Source organism: Salmo salar, chromosome 18 (assembly GCF_965601325.2).
Source record: "Salmo salar chromosome 18, fSalSal1, whole genome shotgun sequence".
Classification (NCBI taxonomy): domain Eukaryota; kingdom Metazoa; phylum Chordata; class Actinopteri; order Salmoniformes; family Salmonidae; genus Salmo; species Salmo salar.
Window position 1 is genome coordinate 17,319,727 of NC_138308.1, and position 26,678 is coordinate 17,346,404.

The window sequence follows — 26,678 nt, forward strand, 5'->3', positions numbered from 1 at the left end:
CAAATATAAAATACTCTCTAGGGGGTGTGGGACGGTAGCGTCCCACCTGGCCAACATCCAGTGAAATTGCAGAGTGCGAAATTCAAATAAAATTCAATTCAAATATTTAACATTCTTGAAAATATGTGTTATACATCAAAATAAAGCTTAACTTCTTGTTAATCCAGCCGCCGTGTCAGATTTCAAAAAAGGCTTTACGGCGAAAGCAAACCATACGATTATCTGAGGACAGCGCTCAGCACACAAAACATTACGTACAGTTACCAGCCAAGTAGATTAGTCACGAAAGTCAGAAATAGCAATAAAATGAATCACTTACCTTTGTTCTTCGTATGGTTGCAATCACAAGACTCCATGTTACACAATAAATGTTAGTTTTGTTCGATAAAGTCCCTCTTTATATCCAAAAACCTCAATTTTGTTGCCGCGTTTTGTTCAGTAATCCAATGGCTCAAATGCAGTCACAAGAGGCAGACACAAGATCCAAATAGTATCCGTAAAGTTCGTAGAAACATGTCAAACGATGTTTATAATCAATCCTCAGGTTGTTTTTAGCCTAACTAATCGATAATATTTCAACCGGACTATAGCGTCGTCAATATTAAAGAAAAACAAGAAAGGCGCGCTCTCGGTCACGCACAGTAACCAGCTCTGAGGACATCCCAGGGTTCACTCACTCAATGTTGTCATTCTCCCTAATTTTTCAGAATAAAAGCCTGAAACAATGTCTAAAGACTGTTCACAACTAGTGGAAGCCATAGGGAACAGTATCTGGGTCCTCTCCCTTTAACTTCTCTAGGGCCAGTGGGACGATTTCGTCCCACCTACGTAACAGCCAGTGGAATCCTGTGGCGCGTTATTGAAATACCTTAGAAATGCTATTACTTCAATTTCTCAAACATATGACTATTTTACACCATTTTAAAGACAAGACTCTCGTTAATCTAACCACACTGTCCGATTTCAAAAAGGCTTTACAACGAAAGCAAAACATTAGATTATGTCAGCAGAGTACCCAGCCAGAAATAATCAGACACCCATTTTTCAAGCTAGCATAGAATGTCACATAAACCCAAATCACAGCTAAATGCAGCACTAACCTTTGATCTTAATCAGATGACAATCTTAGGACATTATGTTATACAATACATGCATGTTTTGTTCAATCAAGTTCATATTTATATCAAAAACCAGCTTTTTACATTAGCATGTGACGTTCAGAACTAGCATACTTCCGGTGAATTTACTAAATTACTCACGATAAACGTTCACAAAAAACATAACAATTATTTTAAGAATTATAGATACAGAACTCCTCTATGCACTCGCTATGTCCGATTTTAAAATAGCTTTTCGGTGAAAGCACATTTTGCAATATTCTAAGTAGATAGCCCGGCATCACAGGGCTAGCTATTTAGACACCCAGCAAGTTTAGCCCTCAAAGTCAGATTTACTATAAGAAAAATGTTATTACCTTTGCTGTTCTTCGTCAGAATGCACTCCCAGGACTTCTACTTCAATAACAAATGTTGGTTTGGTTCAAAATAATCCATAGTTATATCCAAATAGCGGCGTTTTGTTTGTGCGTTCAAGACACTATCCAAAAGGGTAAAGAAGGGTGACGCGCCCGACGCGTTTCGTGACAAAAAAAATCTAAATATTCCATTACCGTACTTCGAAGCATGTCAACCGCTGTTTAAAATCAATTTTTATGCCATTTTTCTCGGAAAAAAAGCGATAATATTCCGACCGGGAAATCGTGTTTTAGTACAAAGAGAGAGAAAATAAAAACATGGTGTCGCCCCGTGCACGCGCCTCAGTCTGATGGTCCTCTGATAGACCACTTACCAAAGGCGCTAACGTTTTTCAGCCAGCGGCTGGAATTACATCATTCAGCTTTTTCCCGGGTTCTGAGAACCTATGGGAGCCGTAGGAAGTGTCACGTTACAGCAAAGATCCTAAGTTTTCAATAAACAGAGCCAAGAAGCCCAAGGAATGGTCAGACACTTCCTGTACAGAATCTTCTCAGGTTTTTGCCTGCCATATGAGTTCTGTTATACTCACAGACACCATTCAAACAGTTTTAGAAACTTTAGGGTGTTTTCTATCCAAAGCCAATAATTATATGCATATTTTAGTTTCTGGGCAGTAGTAATAACCAGATTAAATCGGGTACGTTTTTTATCCGGCCGTGTAAATACTGCCCCCTAGCCCTAACAGGTTAATGCAACTGCTGTGTCAGATTTCAAAAAATCTTTATGGCGAAAGCAAATTTTGCAATAATCTGAGTACAGCGTTCAGACACGAAACCAAACCCGCCATTTTGTGGCGTCAACAAAACTCAGAAATAATATTATAAATATTCACTTACCTTTGATGATCTTCATCAGAATGCACTCCCAGGAATCCCAGGTCCCCAATAAATGTTTGTTTTGTTCGATAAAGTCCATCATTTATGTCCAAATACCTTCTTTTGTTCGCGCGTTCAGTCCACTACTCCAAATGCAGGAAGCGCGCGCAAATGTCACGACGAAAAGTCAAAAAAGTTATATTACAGTTCGTAGAAACATGTCAAACGATATATAGAATCAATCTTTAGGATGTTTTTAACATAAATCTTTAGTAATATTCCAACCGGACAATTTCAATGTCTTCAGAAAAGAAAAGGAACACAGCGAACTCTCACGTGAGTGCCTGCCTCTGAGCTCATGTCATTTTCTCACTCATCAACTTCCAGGCCCTCTTGTTCGCTCCATATTCACAGTAGAAGCATGAAACAATGTTCTAAAGACTGTTGACATCTAGTGGAAGCCTTAGGAAGTGCAAAATGAACCCTAAGTCACTGTATACTGGATAGGGAATCACTTGAAAAACTATAAACCTCAGATTTCCACACTTCCTGGTTGGATTTTTATCAGGTTTTTGCCTGCCATTTGAGTTCTGTTCTCCTCACAGACATCATTCAAACAGTTTTAGAAACTTCAGAGTGTTTTCTGTCCAAATCTACTAATAATATGCATATCCTACCTTCTGAGCCTGAGTAGCAGACAGTTTAATTTGGGCACGCCTTTCATCCGGACGTGAAAATACTGCCCCCTACCCTAGAGAAGTTAAGTTGGGTTCCCCTCTTCTCAGTTTTCTTAGACAATAACGCAAGGGCTGTTTTTTCATTTCCTAATTTTGCTGCTACCTCCGTCGCATTGGTAGCCTAGTGGTTAGAGCATTGGACTTGTAACCGAAAGGTTGCAAGATCAAATCCCCGAGCTGACAAGGTACAAATCTGTCGTTCTGCCCCTGAAAAAGGCAGTTTACCCACTGTTCCTAGGCCTTCATTGAAAATAAGAACTTGTTCTTAACTCACTTGCCTAGTTAAATTAAAGTAAATTAAATTGTTCTAAACACCAGTATGCTGGTTAACTTTGCTATTATGCACATAGCACATGGTCTAAGAGAAGGCGTCAATTCAACAGCACACTGATGTTTCACAACTGCTGACAGCAACCACTATCCAACGTGGGAGAAAGCGCATTTGTTATAAAATAATATTAGTTTTATTAGTGTTGCACCATTGTTATGTAATATAACCATATACAATTTGAATGAATTGACTGTGCCATCCCCACGGCCTCCACAATGGATTCGGCTCAGGCCGAATCAGACAGGTGTCTTGTACACCATGATATCGTTTTTTTTGCTACTGCTCGACAATAGAAATCTTGGTCGCCCAAACAGCCTATCGACCAGTTGACTAAATGGGGACAGCCCTGGTGTATTTGTCTCTCCTCTCTTCTCTTTCCTTCGCTGATTTTCATAGTTACCAAGGGAAGCCCACTCAAGTGCATCTGCATCCTGTGTATGTGTGTGTGGGGGGGGGGGGGGGTTTCCAACACACTACTGAGTGGTTGATGGGGGGGGGGGGGTTTCCAACACACTACTGAGTGGTTGATGGGGGGGGGGGGGGGGTTTCCAACACACTACTGAGTGGTTGATGGGGGGGGGGGGGGGGGGGGGGGGGGGGGTTCCAACACACTACTGAGTGGTTGATGGAGGGAGAGCTGGGAGAAGGAGGCTCTGTATGTGGTGTTGATTGCAAGCTGTTGAAAAGCTGACGTGGCAGGATGCCCTATTTTTTTTATTTATTTAACTAGGCAAGTCAATTAAAGAACAAAATCTTATTTACAATGACGTCCTACCCCGGCCAAACCCGGACATCGCTGGGCCAATTTTTCGCCGCCCTATGGGACTCTTAATCACGGACGGATGTGAAACAGCCTGGAGATTAACGCATACATTGGCTCTGAGCTCCAGTTTGGGGCGAGAAACACCAAACACTGTGCAGGCAGCCACTCCATCACTACACCAGCCCATTCTGCCCCAACCTGCTGATATAAATGGTATGTTATGAAGGGAGTGCAGAGAGAGTCATCATTCAGTTGTTCTGATCTGGGGAAGTGATTCTTTATGTATTGTAGTTTCTAAATAATAAAACTGTGCTTTTGCTGTTTAAGGAACTATGGAATGGGAAGGGTGTTTTCTTCCTGGCCTTCTCTCTTTTCATCCTCCTGGTTCCCCTTTCTCCTTTTGTCCTGTCTACCCTCTTTCTTCTGTGGTCTTCCTCTTTTTCACTCTCTTTCTCATCAACCTCAGGAAGGTGGGTGTTGTCAAACCCACTGAAATGAGGGAGGGAAGGGGGCATAGTAGTGGGAGTGGTAGTAGGATGCTGGGTGGAGGAGGGAGGGAGGGTGTGTACTGTGATGTAGCCCTAGGCAGTAAGTGTGGCTTGGTGGAGAGTCCCGTCGTTACGGCGCTGCCTGCATGTGGGTTAATTGTCTGCTGGAATGCTGGGGATCTGTTTCCACCAGGAAAAAGCCAGGAGTAATGAACCGACGAGAACAAGAAAAATACGTGGGGAAACGGAAGAGAATAGAAGGCAGCCGAGTGAAGAGGCCCAAAGGGGGATATGGAGAGAGACGGGAAAATTACAACTCCACCAACTCCCTCTCCTTCCCCTTTCTGTAGATGTAGAAAGGCAGTGAGCAGACTCCATTTGTCCCCCTGGGTGTTATATCTGTGGGTTTGTTCGTCTGTGGCGCCGTACACTGGTGCTCACATCAGGTAGCTGTCAGGAAAGACGTCTGAAACTGGCCCCTTCCTAAGACAGACACGCACATGAGGGGAGAGAGGGATGGAGGAAGCACGAGATGGGGAGGGAGACGAGACCAGGATAGAGGAAAGGATTGGAGGGGGAAGGTACTCCGCAAACAGTGAAGGGAGGAGAAGCACATTGCTCCTGACAAGCTGCTGCACGCTCCTCCTGGCTTTTCAGACTACTAGTGCGCTCGCACATCACATTTACCACATCCGCAAACGAACCTCTACATGTTCATCTCACACCCATGATCTCGGTTCGGAGAAACAATCAAAGCCAAACATCTCACATCCATTATCTCAAATAGGGTGACATGTTTACACTGGCCCACAAACAAGCACGCTCGGTCAAACATGCACATACACTCATTAAGCCTCCCCCTTACTTGTTTGCCACTACTGCCTACAGTAATGTATTCACCACTGATCAACTCAGTCATACAGTACAGCAGATGGATCCTTGAGTATTTCGTCAGCATTGAGAGGAAAAGCACCTTTCAGTGTTTTGATGAAATCTCAGATCAGTGTCTCCTCTTCCTGAGTTGTGACTAGAGCAGCACTGATGCATCTGTAGCTTTGTACCTGCCATAGCAGACCCTATCTCTGTCAGGAGTGAGTAGCAGGCATACTACTGACAGACAGGTCCCATACGGTCTCTATACTGCATGCATTGTGTGTGTGTGTGTGTGTGTACCTCCCCTGGTGTGTGCGTCTTTCTTTCTCTCCCTCCCTCCGTCCCTCCCTGGTGTGTGTGTCTCTTTTCTCTGGGGTGTGTGTGTCTCTCCCTCCCACACCAGGTAGACACACACCAGGGAGGGGGAAAGGACACACACACACACACACACACACACCAGGGAGGGGGAAAGACACACACACACACACACACCAGGGAGGGGGAAAGACACACACACACACACACACCAGGGAGGGGGAAAAGACACACACACACACACACCAGGGAGGGGGAAAGACACACACACACACACACACACACACACACACACACACACACACCAGGGAGGGACCACACCCTGTTTCTCTTTCCCCCTCCCTGGGTGTGTGTGTGTCTCTCCTCGGTGTGACGGGCCTGACCTGCAGTCTCGTGTATTCTGCCTCCCCAGGCTGCTGACACGTTGCTTCAGGTGTGCTGTCAGGGCCTGCTCCCTGAGCTGAGGTGTTTGTGTGTGACAGAATGAAGGAGGAAAAGCAACGCTGATTTGATTCTCCTCTCCCTCCCGGTCCGTTGCAGTTCATTTATTGCATGGCTAACCTGATTAGTAGAGACAGCTCCAACACTGCACCCATCCCAGATCTGTACTGATCTTATCACAGAGCGAGGCCTAGCAGCCTGGGCCCTACCAGTACCAGCACTGAGGTTTCTCTCTGGGCTGTTTCTCCTAAGGAGCCAGGGCTGGGGTCAAGTTCATTTCAATTGGGCCAATTCAGTAAGTAAATTGTCATTCTGATTTAACAGTTAAAGGATATGTTTTCTTATTACAACCAAATCAAAAACATTTTTACATAAATGGCATGTTATAGAAGGGTTCAGACACCTTTTTGTGATTTCACTTGTTTTGTGATAAACTTACCCCAAAACAGCGAGTCACTTTCTCATCCTCGTTGTGTGGTACAGGGGCTCTAAAAAAAACATGAACAACGACTCCAAAAACACCCAAATACGTCCTTTTAGAAATGGAAACGCTCTCAGTATAGTAATGCAGGTCTTTATAGGTTGTACACATGAAATTGTGTGAATCTGAACTTTATCCACTACGTTATTCCTTTTTTTAGCGACTCGAGAAATACCTGTCCATTCTACATGTAACTGCCAAAGGAAACACTTTTAGAATCTATGCCAAGGTGCATTGAAGCTGTTCTGGCGGCTCATGGTGAACCAACACCCTAATAAGATACTTTATGTTGGTGTTTCCTTTATTTTGGCAGGTTACACAGAGAATGGAACAACTGGATAGGAGAAACGTCTCAAGTCGCACACAAGGTAATATACAGGGATGCAAACTAGTCACCTTTTGGCTATTTTCGCGGTTTTTAATACAAAATGGGTGAACTACGTGATTCGTGTAGATCAGATGAAAAACGGTATCGGGAGGGGCTTTGGATCACTACTGGCTGTAAGCGAACGAGTGATGCGCGATTGGAGCTATACTGGCTGTATCCAAGGCTCAGCCAATCGTTCACATAACAACAGAATGCAGCGCAGCAAGCGACTGAAGAGAGAAGAGACAACCAACTTGCTAGTTACAGCATCAACTCGCACTCTGGAAAGACAGCAGAGAGTAGAACGGCAGTTACAGCAGCGAGTCCCCTGAACGATAACAAATAAGTAGGTGAGAAGCTTGACCACGGAAATTGGGGGTGAGGAAGTGTACTTCATGAGCTGTAACGGAAAAACAACTGGCATTTGGAACGTTTGAGGTGAGGGAGAAAGTGTGGTGGAACAAGTATTGTTAGCATTTTTAAGTAACGTTAGTTTGCTTGCTAGCTGGATCGAATTCTCCGTTAGCTAGTCAGAAATGTTGAGCAACATTTAGTCAACTTAACTGATCAAATAATTTAGTTTAGAGTGTGAAAATGAACTGGCTAATAGTCAGACAGCTAACGTTAGCTAGCTAACGTTACAACATCAGAGGAGCTAACATTAGTAACCTAACCAATTCGCTGTAGTATGAACTGGTATACGACTCCTTGCCGTTCCTCAAGTTATAACGTGTTAGTTGCTTACTGTGGACCCTGGTAAAGCTAACGAATGAACTACTATCCAGTAGGTGGTTAATTTTCACAATGAGAGAATTAGGTGAAAATGAGGCGTTGCTTGTTTAACAAGTGGATTCAGGGATCAAGTGTAGCTGGAGCTGGGCCAGGCTTAAGCTGGATGCCACTATAGAGGTGAAAGGAACACCACACGCTTTCCCTCTTTCTCACTTTTTCAATACAGTGGTTAAAAAGGGGTATGCCAGGTGTACTCTCTGCCTGAAAGAGATCAATTATGCCTGCAAAGGGTATTATGCTCTGCTGGCACATTGTAGAACATATGTCCACAGGCAGAAAGTGTACAATGTAATAATGTGCAGTGTAGCCCAAACATATTGCTTTTGTGTTGAACTTGACAGTAACACTTGTGTGTGAGTGAGGTGGGGATTATTAATTATTTACTCAGTGAACGTTATTTTTGCACACATAGCCTTGTGCACTTGATCGATGTCTACTATAGTAGCCAAATATTTTGAGCAAAAATAGAATGCCTGTTTGTTTCATTCTATTTCTACTTTAAGATGTTTTTTTCCCAAGTGCAATATTTTATGTGTGTGTTCAAGTGTTATATTATAAAGACTGTCATGGCTAACTGCAATATTAGTGTATTGTTTTTTTCTCAAGACCTTGATTGTCATTTGCAGTAAAGTCTAGGCAACAAATAACATTGGATTGCTTTCTTTACATTTTTTAGCTGTGAGTTAGGTTCACATTAACCACCTTTAATTTTACACACAGAGACTGATCATGTAGATCACCTTCTTTGTTGTTTAACTAGTTAAAACCTGCATTTCCCCCTAGCAGGGGGGACCCTTCTATAAGTGTCTGGACCCTTCTATAACATGCCATTTCCATGGTATGTATATTTAGTTGTAAAAAGTAACTTTTCGTTGCAAATAAGTGGAATTTCTATTCCTGATTTGACTGAATTGAAATTACATGTACCTCTACCCTGGTTGGTACATGTTCTCAATAGGGCCATAGTGATGGAGATATTGTTGTGGAGTCGGACACGGGTGATATTGAATATGGAATTGTAGCCTGATGTCTGAAGCATCAGGGATGTTGTGAGTCGTTAGTATCTGCACATCCAAGGGCTATCCATTCAAGAGAGATTTTATTTCTCTGCAGGCAGGTCTCTCACTTTTCCCCTCCATTACCTCTATCTCTCCATCCTCCCTGTTTTCTTCTATGCAGTCTCTCCCACCCTGTCTCTCTCTCTCTTTCTTTCCCTCTTCCCCTTTCACGGTAGTGCTCAGGATCATGTGAGGATCTCAAGGTTGTTTAGTGGTAATTGTGGCCATCCATTTTCCTCCACCAAGCTTGAAAGATGAGCCATCGGTCAGAGAGGCAGAGCTCAGAGGGTGGATGAGGTAATTTGTGAGCCGAGAGGAGCAGCATGGTCAGCCATACGCGTGTACTTGCTTGCGTGTGTTTGACTTGTGTGTCTAAGTGCGAGGGTGGGTGGGTGTGCAAGTGGGCATTGGGAGGGATGCTGGTTTGTATTGATGTGGAAGGCTGGATCTGAGTGGACTGTGGAGACAGCAGACAGAACAGAGGGACCGGTGCAGTGAGTAAAGGGTGTGCGGAACACTGGAGGTGTGATGAGAGCGTGCGTCTCTCTCTCTCTCTCTCTGTATGTGTGCGTGCCACAGGTAGTGCAGACAGTGTGATGCCAAGGTGTCCCAAGGCCGGTACGGTGCAACAGATGGAGAGATGGAGTGACATGCGGTGATGCCCATTACTCCTGGACCCTGGGCAGCAGAGGTGTCCATCCAACCCCACACTGTGAGGTGGAGACGGCAGGCATCACACCACCATCAATCCTCCACACTAACCAGCTCCACAGTACACAACAGACATCATCCATCTCACTCTACCAGATACAGACAGCCTTGTGTTTCTAACAGGGTCCCAACAGTCTAATTTTCGCTCCATTCCTCTCTCTCTCTCTTTCTCCTTCTCCCCCCCCCCCCCCCCCCCCCCCCCCCCCCCGTGCTTGTTTAACTGCATGTCTCAGGGATGTGATTCTTCCGGATTAATCCTGAATTCCGGATGACCTACCTAAAATCGTGATCCATGCAGATCGGAGGGGGTGGGTGCAGCGTAGCTTGAGCTTGTTATTGTGTTTTCTGGTGTTCTTTAAGTTTGTTTTTTTTTTCTCTCTTTTCCAAGAAGCGAACTCTGTGATTTTTCACAGCCAACTCCTCCTGTTTCACATAGTAAGAAATGTTGTTAGATCTGAGCTGGTGCACGAGTTGGCCGGGCGGCGGGCGCTTGCTTGATTGATTGACATAAAGACAAAAAAAATCATTGGCGTCTGCCGGTCTTATCATCACCTGCTGATGCGTAGGCTAGCTAACCACATTTCAACCAGTGAGGTGAATGTCAACAGATGGCTAACTCAGGTGAGTCAAATATATTGGTTTCTTTCTCTGTTTGTGTACTCTGTGTGAATATTAATGGGAAGAACAGTTCACCCACCATCGATCGCCTGAACTGAGGAAACAAGGAGTGGAATGGTAGCTAAAAAGACTGGTACACAGACTACAGTAACGATGAGCGGGTGAACACTTACTGTTGATGTTCTGTGTATGAAAGTGCATTCAAGACATGTTGGAAAGACGTCACTTCCCAGGTCCTTTCTGGTTGTGGTAACTTTAGAAAGCATTTATTTTGCTTTTCTTTATCAGACTGTCAACCCCTGAGGAATAAAAACGATGGGAGTAATTTAGAGAATTTGAAATCTTTGTTTAAAGACCCATAGGACTCATTTTCCTTCGCTTCAGTCAAGCCCTGTTGGACTCCCCTCTCCCAAAGATTTAGGAAGTAGTGCTGTCCTGTTTCTCTCTTCCTGTCAATTTCTTCTAAATGTCTTGTCATGGTTCATGCTTCACAATTCATGATATTTCATGCTAGATTGCATGACATTTCTGTTTCAGGGGTTTAAAAAGTGCTTCAGCTTCCAGATGGGGGAACCCCCTTACACTGCCCCCCCCCCCCCATCACATCCCTGATGTCTGTGGGAGAGAGTTGGCCTGACTCCCATTACAATATGCATCAGGGTTTTATCTCCTACTAGACTATAGGTATCATGTAAGCAGCACTGTAACATTGAGTCTGAACACGGCTGTGTTTTTGTGCATGCCGTCTCTCGGGCAGTGTGAACGATGCAGCTGTCAGTAGATCCATAGACATCTGAGAGCCACGTCAGCGCCTGTCAGATGAAGAGTAATGGCAGCTTGGGGACTGGGAAAATATGCGCCCAGCGCTATTAATTTTAGTCTAATTAGAGTTAATTTAATGCCAGATTCTGCCTCAATCTCTGCATCAATACCTCAACTGACCCACTTTACTGCATGCGTGTCCTCGCCATCGTTCCAGCTCTGAGGTTAATGGTAGATAACAGTTACGCTTATCTTAGTTTTGCCATCTGCTTGAATGCTGCTACTTACAATGAAGCTATGGAGCATCACATGTTCCATTTATTCAAGGAGCAATCGTGCTGCATTGTTGAAGCCTGCTATTCACTTATTCACTTAATTGTCGCACCTTTACAAGTGATCCGAGCTTTCTCATCCGCTTCAGTGCCATTTCTACCAGGGTATTATAGTAAGTGGTGTGTCATGATTGTTTTTAGTGTGCGGGACGAGTATGCAGCCAAATGCCAGCTACTGTAGATGTGGCTTCGCTCAATCAGTCAGCCCGCCACCTCTGATTCCCCTGAGGAGCAGCATTTACGGCACAGCTTTCTCTCTCTCTCCCCCGCCGTCTCTTTCTCGCGCTCTACATCTCTCCAACTGTCTTGCTCTTTCTGGCTCTACCATATGCTATGTCTTTCTATGCTTTTTCTCTTTCCCTCTCCCTCCCTCTGTGGAGTGGCCTGGCAGGAACTGGCAGCAGCCCTCACTGTAAAGCCCATTGGTTGTCGAGAGAGAGACTGAGAAACAGGGCTCAGAGAACATCTCTCAGGGTTTATTCTGGGAGAGAGGGGCATTGCAGCTCGGCAGGATAGCGCTGAGAACTCTACTTTGACAAGTGCAGCGGTTGTATTCATAATGAACTTCTGAGTCACACCAAGAGCTTAAGAGAGACACTTTAAACTGCCAGGGAACAGATTTTATAAATAGGTTCAGCATTGACTATTCATTTAATGGAAGAGCCCAGACTCATCAAGGGTGATGTAGCAATGCCGGGAAGATGTCTGAAACGTTATGCGCATGCTAATTGTTTCTGATTAGATTAATCCTGCTCAAAGGTGTAGACATCAGTAGGAATTAAAGTGCATTCGGAAAGTATTCCACATTTTTGTTACGTTACAGCCTTATTCTAAAATTGATACAATTGTTTTTACACACATTATCCAATAATGACAAAGCAAAAACATATATATATTTTTTTTAGCAAACTGAAATATCACATACTCAAGTACTTTACTCAGTACTTTGTTGAAGCACCTTTGGCAGCGATTACAGCCTTGTTTTCTTGGGTATGACCCTACAAGTTTGGCACAACTGTATTTGGGGAGTTTCTCCCATTCTTCTCTGCAGATCCTCTAAAGCTCTGTCATGTTGGATGGGGAGCGTCTCTGCACAACTATTTTCAGCTCTCTCCAGAGGTGTTCTTTCGGGTTCAAGTCTGGGCTCTAGTGGGCCATTCAAGGACATTCAGAGACTGGAAGGTTCTCCCATCTCCACAGAGGAACTCTCGAGCTCTGTCAGTGACCATCGGGTTCTTGGTCACCTCCCTGACCAAGGCCCTTCTCCCTTGATTGCTTAATTTGGCCGGGCGGCCAGCTTAGGAAGTGTCTTGGTAGTTCCAAACTTCTTCCATATAAGAATGGTGGAGGCCACTGTGTTCTTGGGGAACTTCAATGCTGCAGAAATGTTTTGGTACCGTTCCCCAGATCTGGGCCTCGACACAATCCTGTCTTGGAGCGCTACGGTGAATTCCTTTGACCTCATGGCTTGGTTTTTGCTCTGACATGCACTGCTAACTGTGGGACCTTATATAGACAGGTGTGTGTGCCTTTCCAAATCATGCCCAATCAATTGAATTTAACACAGGTGGAATCCAATCAAGTTGTAGAAACATCTCAAGGATTATCAATGGAAACAGGATGCACCTGAGCTCAATTTTGAGTCTCATAGCAAAGGATCTGAATACTTATGTAAATAAGGTATTATATACATTTTTTTTAAAATACATTTGCAAACATTTCTAAACCTTTTTTCGCTTTGTCATTATGGGGTATTGTGTGTAGATTGAGGAAATGTTTTTATTTAATCCATTTTAGAATAAGGCTGTAACGAAATGTAGAAAAGGGGAAGGGGTCTGAATTCTTTCCGAATGCACTGTATCGTATACAACTGGAATATCTCAATGTATGAATCGAATTCCCTGAATATGAGGACTCAATTGGTGTGAGGGATTTAATTGGTAGAAGACTGATACAGTATGCTGCTGCCCAGCTGTCTCCATCTGTGTGATTGGAGAGAGGGGCAAGTGAAAGATAAGAACCAATCAGGGTGTACACGAGTGGCACAGAGAGATGGAAGTGGCTCTTAGGAGGAAATTGAAATCATATTAACTGAATGTGTGTGTAATGTGTGAGTTAGGGGTGGGAACCTTTAACATCACCCAAACTCTAATTTGATACACCAATGGTAACATGATATTCTCCTACCTAATTTAAATAAGTAATGCCTTGTAACCAACATCGGAGAAGGCATGTTTGCAGAGTGGCATGGTTTATATAGCTTGATAGCTACTCTACTGGTGACAGAATTTGACTGTAGGGTGTCAGTAAATATAATTACTAGTTTACACTATTCATAGCAAGGATACTTATGTGACCGACCGGCTTATGTAGCAAAATTTGAAATGGTGTTTTTTACATTGCATAAAAGTAGATTCAGAGCTACAAAATTGTATATCATACACTACAGTTGAGAAACAATGGGAAAGTAATTTTGCTTTGAAAGTTGATAAACTTGTAAACTCACTTTTGAGAAAATAGCCTTTGAATGTTTTGGAATTACTACTGGAGAGCCCTTTGTCTACACCCATTCAGCATCGTTCACACCCTCTAAAGCTCTAGCCTCACCTGTCTCTTTAAGGGTTGATCTGAGCGTTCTGTACTAACAGCAGTCAAGCACCCCTGTAAAGAACTTTATTATACACAAATTCAAAATAGGTATTGATAACGTGTTTTGTGGTTGTGACCCAGAGCCACTTGGCCATTTTATTTTGGGATTGTTCTTATGTCAGAATATTTTGGAGTGAATTAGGTTTTATTTTAAAATAAACTACTTTTAATTATAACTTGAAAGACTTTGATATAGTCTTATTTTGATCCAAATTATATGGACCCTGATTTAACTTTCATTGTGATTTTTCATGGCAGATTCTTTATCCATAAAAGGAAGTGGGCAGAGAACAAACCCCTCTCCACATTGTTTCAAAATAAATATTTCATGTATCTCGATATGTAATACCCCTGTCTGTTAGGTTTATGTACTCTTGTTTGTATATTTGTTTTGTTCGAAATAATAATTAAAAAAAGTCAGGCACCCAAGCTAACTTAATAGCTACTTCCAGACACAAATGAGAGAACAGCTCACTGAACATTACTCGCCCTAGCAGAGCTGGTTAGGCTCTTATGTTATCCAGAGCATTGGTGACCACAATTGTGCTGTCAGATTGTCAGTTTGTAAATTCTAAGCGTTTCAATCCCGGAGCGTTCAAGCACACGCTGGACGCTCAGGCGAGGAGTAGGGTTGATTCGAGCGTTCTGACCTCACAACAGCAGTCAAGCACCCAAGCTAACTGGCTAACATTGGCTAGCTTGCTAGCTACTTCAAGACACATAATGAGAGAACACACCACTCTGACCATTTTACTCGCCCTAGCAGAGCTGGTTATCCAGAGCGTTGGTGACTAACTGTGCTGCTGGCAACAACTGAATTAAGCTTTTTTTCTGATGTTTACTGACACCGGCCATATTCAACGGGTGTTGAGCATTCTTAAATTCAGTTATTCTGAGCTCTGGCACACTCGGCTGAGTCTTTTGTTAAGACATGTAGCTAGCTAGCTAAACAATGAAGTATGGATGCACGATATATCAGTGAACATATCGGAATTGGACGATATTAGCTAAAAAATGTCAACATCGGTATGTCTAGTTTAACGCCGATGTGCAAAACCGATGTCAAAGTTTACGTGCATACCTATATAATGTAGGTACATGATATAATGACGCCACGTAAAATGTTGCGCTACACGTGCAACGGAGCATTTCTAACCTAGCCCACAATGTCTGCTGTGTGGGTCGAGCAGTCAACAAGTCGAGCAGTCATTTCAAAGAGTAAGAAAAGTTCAAGACAACTCAAAGGCGAAATCCATTTAAGTCAAGATAATGGAATTCACGGCCCTTGACAATCAACCGTTCTCTGTTGTGGGTGATGTTGGCTTTCGCCGACTGGTCGAGCGCCAGAACACACTACCAAGTGCGCTATTTTTCAGATGTTGCCCTACCAGAGTTGTACAGTAATAGCGTCACTGCTATTAGCTTCACGACATACTATGGAACGCCGTTTTGGGTCTTTGTGTGTCATAAAAGATACACGTCAAATAACACTGTTTGACGCGTTATATAAGCTTTTAATTTGACACGTCCAATAACATTATAGAATGTAGTGTTTTCTGAATTTGCATGTGCAAGCCAAGCGCCACCACTACTATCAGTAGCACTGTCAAAGCTGTATAAAAAAAGTCTGCAAACAAGCAAAGACCGGCCACGAACATTGTTTTTACAATACCGCGTTGGTAATAAAGCATTATTTGTTCGACCGCAACTTCTGGGGTAGCTACCTTTTAGCTTGGTACTTAGATAGCACCAATACAACCAGCCTGAAAAAAATGACCAGTATAAACTGCAGTCATTTTCATTACTCTTAGGAATGATTTAGGAATTCTTATGAGTAAGTATTAGCTAGGTAGCCACTTGTTGTTCGCCTATTGAAATTGAACTTCAGTTCATGAACATAAATAGCTAGCCAGCTACTGTTGCCCAAAGCTAACGTTATAAGCAGCCAGCTAGCTTCATCTGGCTAGTGATGCTCGACCGGGCAGGGTTATGTGTTGTGAAGCTAGCCACAATAAGGATTAGGCACAATAGTGGAATTTGCGGTTTGCCTAAAAGTACATCTTTAAGTGATGCAGAAGGTTACAATTGGTGGAATCCTGCCAAATTTAGACTAGATCATGTTAAACAAGGTTGGAATGTGAAGCAATGAAATGGGGTATCAGTCTACTCGGTGACACCCACAGAACTGTGAAGAGTTTACGCAAATATTAGCGTTGTAGCTCTTATCGCGGGACTGACTGTGTGAAATCACCTCCCCAGTCAGCCTATTGTGTGCATTCATATTGCACTGTACAGCTTTAGCTAAGGATTGGGGATCAATGAAATGGGATATCAGTCTTCTCAATACCCAATATATTTTTTCCCAATGTCCTCCTCAGAGTTATCAGACTCCCAAACATCCACACACTATTGTTTTTCCTCTGGAATAGTGTTCAATACACATAGGTTGACAATAAATGTGTCTCAATTCAGTTGTTTCAGAGAGCCGCACAACACTAATATTCTCTGGGTAGACTGATACCCCAGGTCATTGATCCAAAATCCATAGGTAAGGCTTTACTGTGAAATAAATATGTCCCCAATGCAATTCTAAAGTATAATACATCCAGTGTGATTTCAAGATTTTTGTCAAATTAATAAATTGTCTTTTTGTTGATTTTATGTAACATTCCAACCTCGTTTAGCACGATCTACTCAATTATGGCATAATTCTACTATTTGTATCCATTTGCATCACTGTCAATGACATACTAACCGCAAAGTCCACTATTGTTGCCAATCCTTATTGTGGCTAGCTTCACATAGATGCGTCCGACCACGATTAATCAAATGAGAACTGTCTCATAAATTAGTTTTATTTTAGATGACACCTAGCTATATAGTTAGCTAGCTAACTATAGCTACTGAAACAGATTGTCGTTTTGCTATGTTTTTGGGGAAGAAAATTGTTTGCATCCATGAGCTAGCTAGCTTTTTTTATGACCAGCACTGTAGGTGCGCGAGACAACTTTACCAGCATCATAGCATATGTATCGATGAATCGGTGTGACATATGATATACGAGTGATTAGTGTAGTAACTACATAAAAATGTATGAACGCGTTAAATTGTTATGTGACGTGCAGTCATATTCAGGTCCTGATTGGTCAACAAGCTTATTTGACACCTCAGATAGTGTTATTTGACACGCAAAGACCCAAACAGCATTCCCGTAGTATGAGAAATCCTGGTTGGGAATGAAATGACTGAACAAATGAACAACGAAACAGCACAGCAAGAACGTGAAAGAAATATACAGCTCCAAAAAATAAAGGGAACACTTAAACAACACATCCTAGATCTGAATGAAAGAAATAATCTTATTAAATACTTTTTTCTTTACAGAGTTGAATGTGCTGACAACAAAATCACACAAAAATAATCAATGGAAATCCAATTTATCAACCCATGGAGGTCTGGATTTGGAGTCACACTCAAAATTAAAGTGGAAAACCACACTACAGGCTGATCCAACTTTGATGTAATGTCCTTAAAACAAGTCAAAATGAGGCTCAGTAGTGTGTGTGGCCTCCACGTGCCTGTATGACTTCCCTACAACGCCTGGGCATTCTCCTGATGAGGTGGCGGATGGTCTCCTGGGGGATCTCCTCCCAGACCTGGACTAAAGCATCCGCCAACTCCTGGACAGTCTGTGGTGCAACGTGGCGTTGGTGGATGGAGCGAGACATGATGTCCCAGATGTGCTCAATTGGATTCAGGTCTGGGGAACGGGCGGGCCAGTCCATAGCATCAATGCCTTCCTCTTGCAGGAACTGCTGACACACTCCAGCCACATGAGGTCTAGCATTGTCTTGCATTAGGAGGAACCCAGGGCCAACCGCACCAGCATATGGTCTCACAAGGGTTCTGAGGATCTCATCTCGGTACCTAATGGCAGTCAGGCTACCTCTGGCGAGCACATGGAGGGCTGTGCGGCCCCCCAAAGAAATGCCACCCCACACCATGACTGACCCACCGCCAAACCGGTCATGCTGGAGGATGTTGCAGGCAGCAGAACGTTCTCCACGGCGTCTCCAGACTCTGTCACGTCTTTCATGTGCTCAGTGTGAACCTGCTTTCATCTGTGAAGAGCACAGGGCGCCAGTGGCGAATTTGCCAATCTTGGTGTTCTCTGGCAAATGCCAAACGTCCTGCACGGTGTTGGGCTGTAAGCACAACCCCCACCTGTGGACGTCGGGCCCTCATACCACCCTCATGGAGTCTGTTTCTGACCGTTTGAGCAAACACATGCACATTTGTGGCCTGCTGGAGGTCATTTTGCAGGGCTCTGGCAGTGCTCCTCCTGCTCCTCCTTGCACAAAGGCGGAGGTAGCGGTCCTGCTGCTGGGTTGTTGCCCTCCTACGGCCTCCTCCACGTCTCCTGATGTACTGGCCTGTCTCCTGGTAGCGCCTCCATGCTCTGGACACTACGCTGACAGACACAGCAAACCTTCTTGCCACAGCTCGCATTGATGTGCCATCCTGGATGAGCTGCACTACCTGAGCCACTTGTGTGGGTTGTAGACTCCGTCTCATGCTACCACTAGAGTGAAAGCACCGCCAGCATTCAAAAGTGACCAAAACATCAGCCAGGAAGCATAGGAACTGAGAAGTGGTCTGTGGTCTCCACCTGCAGAACCACTCCTTTATTGGGGGTGTCTTGCTTATTGCCTATAATTTCCACCAGTTGTCTATTCCATTTGCACAACAGCATGTGAAATTTATTGTCAATCAGTGTTGCTTCCTAAGTGGACAGTTTGATTTCACAGAAGTGTGATTGACTTGGAGTTACATTGTGTTAAGTGTTCCCTTAATTTTTTTGAGCAGTATATGTTTTGATTATGTTTTACTGGTAATGGGGACATACGTAAATGCCAACAAAATAACTTTTTCCTCTGTGTGTGTGACCTTTTATTTAACTAGGCATGTCAGTTAAGAACAAATTATTATTTACAATAACGGCCAAACCCGGACGACGCTGGGACAATTGTGCGCTGCCCTATGGGACTCCCAATCACAGCCGGATGTGATACAGCCTGGATTCGAACCAGGGACTCTTACACTGAGATGCAGTGCCTTAGATCGCTGCGTCGGTGTGTGTGTGTGTGTGTGTTAACTATTTAACTGTACTAGAATGCTTAAAAGGCCGCAAACATTTTTGGTATGTTTTTTTTTTTTGGCAAGGAAAATATTGGATATCGGTATCGGCCAAAAATGTCATATCGGTGCATCACTACAATGAACCATAATCCCAACTCCTGATGTTACTACCCTGCATGAATCTGCAGGTAGCTAGCTAACCAACCAGGTTCAATGTTAGCTAGCTAACATTAGGCTATAACTAGTCAAGCAAATGGGTCTGAGATACGAATAATAAGATCATACACGTAACGTTAGCTAGCGAGCCAGCCAGCTAACGTTAGCTAGCTAACAGTACACTTTAACTTGAAATGAAACAACTTTCTCTCAAAATTAGAAACATTTAATATCTGAAAATGTAGCTAGCTAGACTATCTTACCCGTACACATCATCGATGGCCACGTCTCCTGTCGGATGCCATGGTTGCCCTTAGTTTGACAATGTAATCTGGAGACAGGTGTTTTTTCCCCCATCTCCTTAGCTATCAAACTCGAATTCCACTGATTTCAAAACTCGTTCCTCCAGAAAGTGGAGAGCATACACGGAATGTTAGCTAGCCAACAGTACACTTTAACTTGACATAACATGCTGACCACACCGCTCGTGTGGATTAATTGTCAGAGTAGAGGACCTTGTGCATTTCAGGTAAAATAACAACCCAATGTTTATATCCCAGGACAAATTAGCTAGCAACAGTAAGCTAGCTAGCTAAATTGCTATACATGTTTAATACTTTTTGACCTGTCCCCAAATTAATATAATTGGTTCAGAGGTTTGTTTTGATATTTCAACTTCCTGATCATGTCTGGTGTGGGAGTACAAAATCAACATGCGCGCGATGGCGCATGCAGGTGTACGTGCGCGTCCGGTTTGGTCGGCATGTTAGGCTTATGCAGTTTTACTAAGCGATATATATATATATTTTTAAAGCCGCATTAGAGAGGATTACCTAGACATACTGACCAGCTCAAAGAGACAGATGCATGCTATATGGGGGACCAATCCAAACTCATCTCTCGGCATGTCCAGCCCTCATTATCTCAGACAATCATGGCTAGCGGGATGGTTGCTGACTTTTTCTATGGCTAAACCAACTAGGCTCTTAATTTAACCATTTTATTTGCATTTACAGATGGCATAAAACTTTAAGGCACATGAATGTTCACATGTTCGAGAAGACATTTCTGCCAAAAAAATGCATTTTGATAAAAAAAATATGATTACCTTCAAACTGCACTCCTGTGAAGTAGTGTCCTGTGACATACGCCTAGTTTCCTGTAACGGGTCACATTTGTTTCCCCTTTCATCTGTTTCTGGTGTTAGCTAGTTATTGGTTAGCTAGGTCTTCAGCCAGCATGGAACAAAAGGAGGGTAAGGGTCATTCAAATCTCTGAAGCAGGTGTTCTGACAACAGTCAGTGCTGCTGTGAGCCGCATCACAAGAGACATGCCAAACGGGAGTTGTATAACAAAATGTATATTATTGATGCAATTTCAATGTTTGAGTTGCTTTGTGTATCACCTATTTTCATAAAATTATTTTATTTCAACACTGCTCACTGCGTCCAAGTTTCTTGACATAGGCGTTTCAAAGAGCTGTCAGTCAAGGCGAGCTCATGAATATAATCTTCCCTGAATATAAGCTCCCCTCTTTACGAACTTGCTGGTAGTTAGCCATGAGAGAATGTAATTTTTCAAACATTTTGAGCATTTCTATCCCACAAAAATATTATGGATGATTTATTTTAGTCACAAAGGCTATTTTAGATGGGAATTAGAATGACGGACTGTTCGGGCTGGACCTTTTTAAGAAAAATTCCTGACGGGAATTATTATTTTTTACAAAATTAAAATGCAGATGGCTTGCCTACTCTTTCTCTATGCAAATGATGCAAGTGTGTGTTCAGTCTTCGGGATGTTGGTGTAGAATATCCTAGCCTGTTGATGATGGGCCCTGCTTTACTGAAGTTGCGAGACATTGCAAGCCAAGAAATTCTGAAATGCGGTGTTCCATTGTGAGATGGAGCTTTTGATTACCAATAGATGGGCTTAGTGCACGGTTCTGACTCCGTCACCCTGGTGGCCAAACTGCCTATACTGGGCCCCTCCCTCCCCTCGCTAGCTTGTTATGAAAGATGCGAGTGTTCCCGGAAGTACGGCAACTACTTCAGAGAATCAGTCTCCTCCATTCCAAAAGTACTGAATCTTTGGAGTCGATTCCTAGTGGAAGATGTGTTTTCTTTCTACTAAATGTCTTGGTAAAACACAGTTTTTAAAGAATTTTAAAGTACTTTTTTCAAGGAGTTGTCTGCGCGCAGGCAGCTTGAGGTGATTTGATTGACAGTTCAGGTTGTCTAGTGATGGACATTAGTCACGCTTCAGAAGCGGCATTCCTTTACAGAAGTAAAATGCCTGTTTAGTGGCACTTCAAAACGATCTCCAGAGAAGGTTTTGTGTTGGCGTTTAAAAAGCCGTAGTGTACACTTACAGACAGACAAACAAACATGCCATAGCCGAGGCGCTTTCAAGGGTGTATGACTGCAGTAGCTATAACTTAATTGGCCCTGCCCAAGCGGTCTTACATAATTAATATGGCCATTATTCTGGATTGTGAATTGATGTGGAATTGTATGATTTGTTCTTATTGTTTTAACGGAAAAACGGTACAATTGGCATTTTTAAACGTTAAGTAACATTTTCCATTTGTCACATCCCGTGGGTGTGTGGGAAAGATATCAACATGGGAAAAACACTAACACTTTATTCATGGATAAAACTCTACATTTCAAACATCTGCGAAATCATTCCGATCCATCCCTTATTCCCCAGAGGGACTGATAAAGGGAGGGAAAGTCTCATGTCCTCCCACGGGATGAAATAAAGGACAATTCCTCTCCACCTGCAGGCCTGGGATATCAATTTATATTTGTTGTCCCAGGGGAGCGCCATGCATTTCATTATTTCAACTCTCTCTCAACCACTACTAGTGTCCAGGCTGACAGCAGCATCCTACTTTCCCCCTCACTACTCCTCCTCTGTCTCATGCACGGAGAATGTTATTCTCTGAGACGACTCCCCCTCCCTTTTCCTGACCACCTTGCTTTGATCTTGGGGCTCAGAGGACTTTGAAATCAGCATCATGCCTGGTCTGTGAGAGGTTTGACGTGTGGAGAGGAAGAGAGAGCGAGGGAAGGAAGAGTCAGCTGGAAAAGGCGATGTTCTGTAGAAATAGGGGTAGAGAAGTGGCATTAATGCGTCGGCTGGCTGCGTAGGGAAACACGCAGAGCATTTTAATGAGACATGGGGAGACGAGGCCCCAGCATGTCTCTCTCCATTCAAAGCCATGAATTAAGGATGGCTACATCAGCAGCATAGTACTCTGCTCCTCTGGGCTTTGGCTGGGCTGACTGGCTCAGGGCTAGGAGATTCAACCAGGCTGTCTGAGAGATGCTGTGAGGGGCTATCCAACGTGTTCGGACAACATCTCTCACTGTGCATGCGTTAGTGTTGCACCGGTACCACGTTAATCTCACGGTACCAAAACGTCAAGATGCGTATAATGGCAACATGTTTAGAATACCGTAGTACAATTTCATATGATAGCCTACTACCACATGTTTGGGCCCTACCAATCTAAAAAAAAACGCTGGCGCCTGTTTTATTAGATGTTTATAAAGTCTGTTTTGTTCATAAGTTGAATTAATTTTTTTAAACAGCAACTACTATATTGCATGCGCAAGTCCAATAATGTCCACTTCACTTTCATGCGCATATCAAATGTTGTAGCAGTAATCAGCCAGCAGGCAGCCGCTAGCCCTTCCAGCCATCCCTCACCTGCTTCTCTCCGTCTGCTCTTCCTACGCCTTTATTCATCAATCCGTTTTTTTAAATGGAATTTAGCCGTGATGGCGAGTGGGGATGCAGACCGTGTCTGTTGTTGCATTTGATACATTTGCGCAGAGCGAGCAAAGTTGATACGTTGCATAATTTCATCCCCAGTATAACCAAGAGCACAGGCCAGTCTAAGTAGTTTTGCAAGTTTGCTGTCACACAGTCTCTAAGTACCAGAGAGGACAAATAGAGCACATATTTGCGACAGGGATGCTTGCAGCTTTACAGTAAAAAAAACGGCGTGTCTCTAGCTTAAACGGGTTGAAAAGATAGCCCCGGTAATGTGAGTCGTCTTTTTATCCCGGTCGCTAATATTGGTTTCATAAAAAACGTTGTTCAGTCATGTTAACTAGCTAGCTAGCTAACAATTTCATTGGCACAGGAAGAATGGGAAAGCGTCTGCTACTCCTGAGATGTGCTTCTAAGGTATGATTCATATAGGCCAGGGGTGTCACTCATTCTACGGTTCTTGTTTCTTCCTTTCAATTAAGACCTAGACAACCTGGTGAGGGGAGTTCCTTACTAATTAGTGACCTTAATGTATCCATCAAGTACAAGGGGAGGAGCGAAAACCCGCAGACACTCGGCCCTCCGTGGAATGAGTTAGACATGAGATAGGCCTAATAATGTAAGCATAAAATACATTTTTAAAATATATATTTCTGGTGCTCCTTACATTCTGTTCGGTGCCTAGCAGTTGGGAGCAGTGTGGTTGTGGGAGAGAGTGTTGTGTGTTAACTGAAGAGTTAAGGTTCAATGTTTTTCCCTTACTGCCACAATGACATACAGATCATTTTGCATGTATACTGAACACAAATATAAACACAAAGTGTTTCATGAGCTGAAATGAAAGATCCCAGAAATGTTCTATATGCATAAAAAGCCTATTTCTCTAAAATGTTGTGGACAGTTTTGTTTACATCCCTTTTAGTGAGCATTTCTCCTTTGCCAAGATAATCCATACACCTGACAGGTGTGGCATATCAAGAAGCTGATGAAACAGCATGATCATTACACAGGTGTACCTTGTGCTGGGGGCAATAGAAGGCCACTGTAAAGTGTGCCGCTTTGTCCCACAACACAATGCCCCAGATGGAGTGTGCAATTGACGTCCTGACTGTAGGAATATCCATCAGAGCTGTTGCCAGATCATTTAATGTTCAATTCTCTACCATAAGCCGCCTCCAACATCGTTCTAGAGCAAGTGTTCCACTAACGGTCCGTATGTAGCCAAACGTAGCTACTGCTCATGTTGGTATCTGTACTGATGGCGCAAAAGCCATGACAGGGAGACATAGTGGAGTGGTAACGAGCGTGCAAGCAGTTGCTCCCGACGCCACTTGGGTACACTGCAGCATCCACCGAGGGGCTCTTGCTGCCAAGAGAATGCCTGACAGCTTGAAAGACGTTTTGGACACTTCAGTGAAAATGGTTAACTTTGTTAAAGCAAGGCCCCTGAACTCTCGTATTTTCTGCCCAATGCAATGACATGGGCAGCGACCATGTAACACTTTTACAACATTCAGAAGTCCACTGGTTATCAAGGGGCAACTACAGCCACAAACACAATTGCATTTTATCTATGGCAATTTGAATGCACAGAGATGCAGTGACAAGATCTTGATGTCCATTGATGTGCCATTCATCCGCCGCCATCACCTCATGTTTCAGCATGATAATGTTGGTATCATGACAACACTAGCATGCACCCAACCTCTTAGCACCTTACTTTTTGATAACTCCACATAGGCCATCTGAAAAATTGACTGCAAACGGTTGCCTCTACATCCCTCAAACTAAATGCACCCTGACTAGAGTTGTGATTCAACAGTCAGTCGTGATGTATTCTGTCTGCCTCCCAGTTTCAAGCAGGCAGTCTGTGTTATCAGTGATGCAGAGTGTTTACTAGTGTTTGGAGATGAGGGCTCTGATGGTTCCCCAGTGCTGCTCTGCCTCAGGGGGAGTGCCTCTCCTTTGATGTGATCTGACAGAGAGAGAGAGCGGCCAGGACAGCGGCTCCCTCCTCCCCTCCACTGTATGTAGCTTTACGACGGGGCAAAGAAATATCTTTCCACTAGGCCCTAAGATGGAGGAAATTACATATGCATAAGGAGCTTGGAGTAGGGTTGCACAGTTTGGGGGAATATTCAGTGGTGGAAACTTTCCATGGGAATTAACGGGAATACAGTTGAAGTCGGAAGTTTACATACACTTAGGTTGGAGTCATTTAAACTCGTTTTTCAACCACTCCACACATTTCTTGTTAACAAACTATAGTTTTGGCAAGTCGGTTTGGACATCTACTTCGTGCATGACGCGCAAGTAATTTTTCCAACAATTGTTTACAGACAGAATATTTCACTTAGAATTCACTGTATCACAATTCCAGTGGGTCAGAAGTTTACATACACTTAGTTGACTGTGCCTTTAAACAGCTTGGAAAATTCCAGAAAATGATGTCATGGCTTTAGACGCTTCTGATAGGCTAATTGACAGCATTTGAGTCAGTTGGAGGTGTACATGTGGATGTATTTGAAAACCGACCTTCAAACTCAGTCCCTCTTTGCTTGATATCATGGGAAAATCAAAATAAATCGGCCAAGACCTCAGAAAAACAATTGTAGACCTCCAGAAGTCTGGTTCATTTTCCAAATGCCTGAAGGTACCACGTTCATCTGTACAAACAATAGTACGCAAGTATAAACACCATGGGACCACACAGCTGTCATACAGCTCAGGAAGGAGACGCGTTCTGTCTCCTAGAGGTGAACGTACTTTGGTGCGAAAAGTGAAAATCAATCCCAGAACAACAGCAAAGGACCTTGTGAAGATACTGGAGGAAACGGGTACATCAGTATCTATATCCACAGTAAAACGAATCCTATATCAACATAACCTGAAAGGCCGCTCAGCAAGGAAGAAGCCACTGCTCCAAAACCCCATTTAAAAAAAGCTAGACTACGGTTTGCAACTGCACATGGGGACAAAGATTGTACTTTTTGGAGAAATGTCCTCTGGTCTGATGAAACAAAAATATAACTGTTCGGCCATAGTTATGTTTGGAGGAAAAAGGGGGAGGCTAGCAAGCCGACGAACACCATCCCAACCGTGAAGCACGGGGGTGGCAGCATCATGTTGTGGGGGTGCTTTGCTGCAGGAGGGACTGGTGAACTTCACAAAATAGATGGCATCATGAGGAAGGACAATGATGTGGATATATTGAAGCAACATCTCAAGACATCAGTAAGGAAGTTAAAGCTTGGTCGCAAATGGGTCTTCCAAATGGACAATGACCCCACGCATTCTTCCAAAGTTGTTGCAAAATGGCTTAAGGACAACAAAGTCAAGGTATTGGAGTGGCCATCACAAAGCCCTGTCCTCAAACCTATACAAAATTTGTGGGCAGAACTGAAAAAGTGTGTGCAATCAAGGAGGCCCACAACCCTGACTCAGTTACACCAGCTTTGTCAGGAGGAATGGTCCAAAATTCACCCAACTTATTGTGGGAAGCTTGTGGAAGGCTACCCGAAATGTTTGACCC

General features: G+C 43.4%; 1 protein-coding gene across 16 annotated transcripts in view; it reads left to right on the forward strand.

The window, feature by feature from the left end:
- ndst2a (N-deacetylase/N-sulfotransferase (heparan glucosaminyl) 2a) overlaps window positions 1-26,678 on the forward strand; it is a 162,066-nt gene that overhangs the window by 72,509 nt on the left and 62,879 nt on the right. For 4 of the 16 annotated variants that reach the window (XM_014154557.3, XM_045700787.2, XM_045700784.2 and 1 more), the window contains exon 3: window positions 7,093-7,147. The exons of the other annotated variants lie outside the window; for them this stretch is intronic. The gene's annotated coding sequence lies outside the window, so the exon portion shown is untranslated. The remainder of the gene's footprint in view (window positions 1-7,092; window positions 7,148-26,678) is intronic. 16 annotated transcript variants of the gene reach the window in all.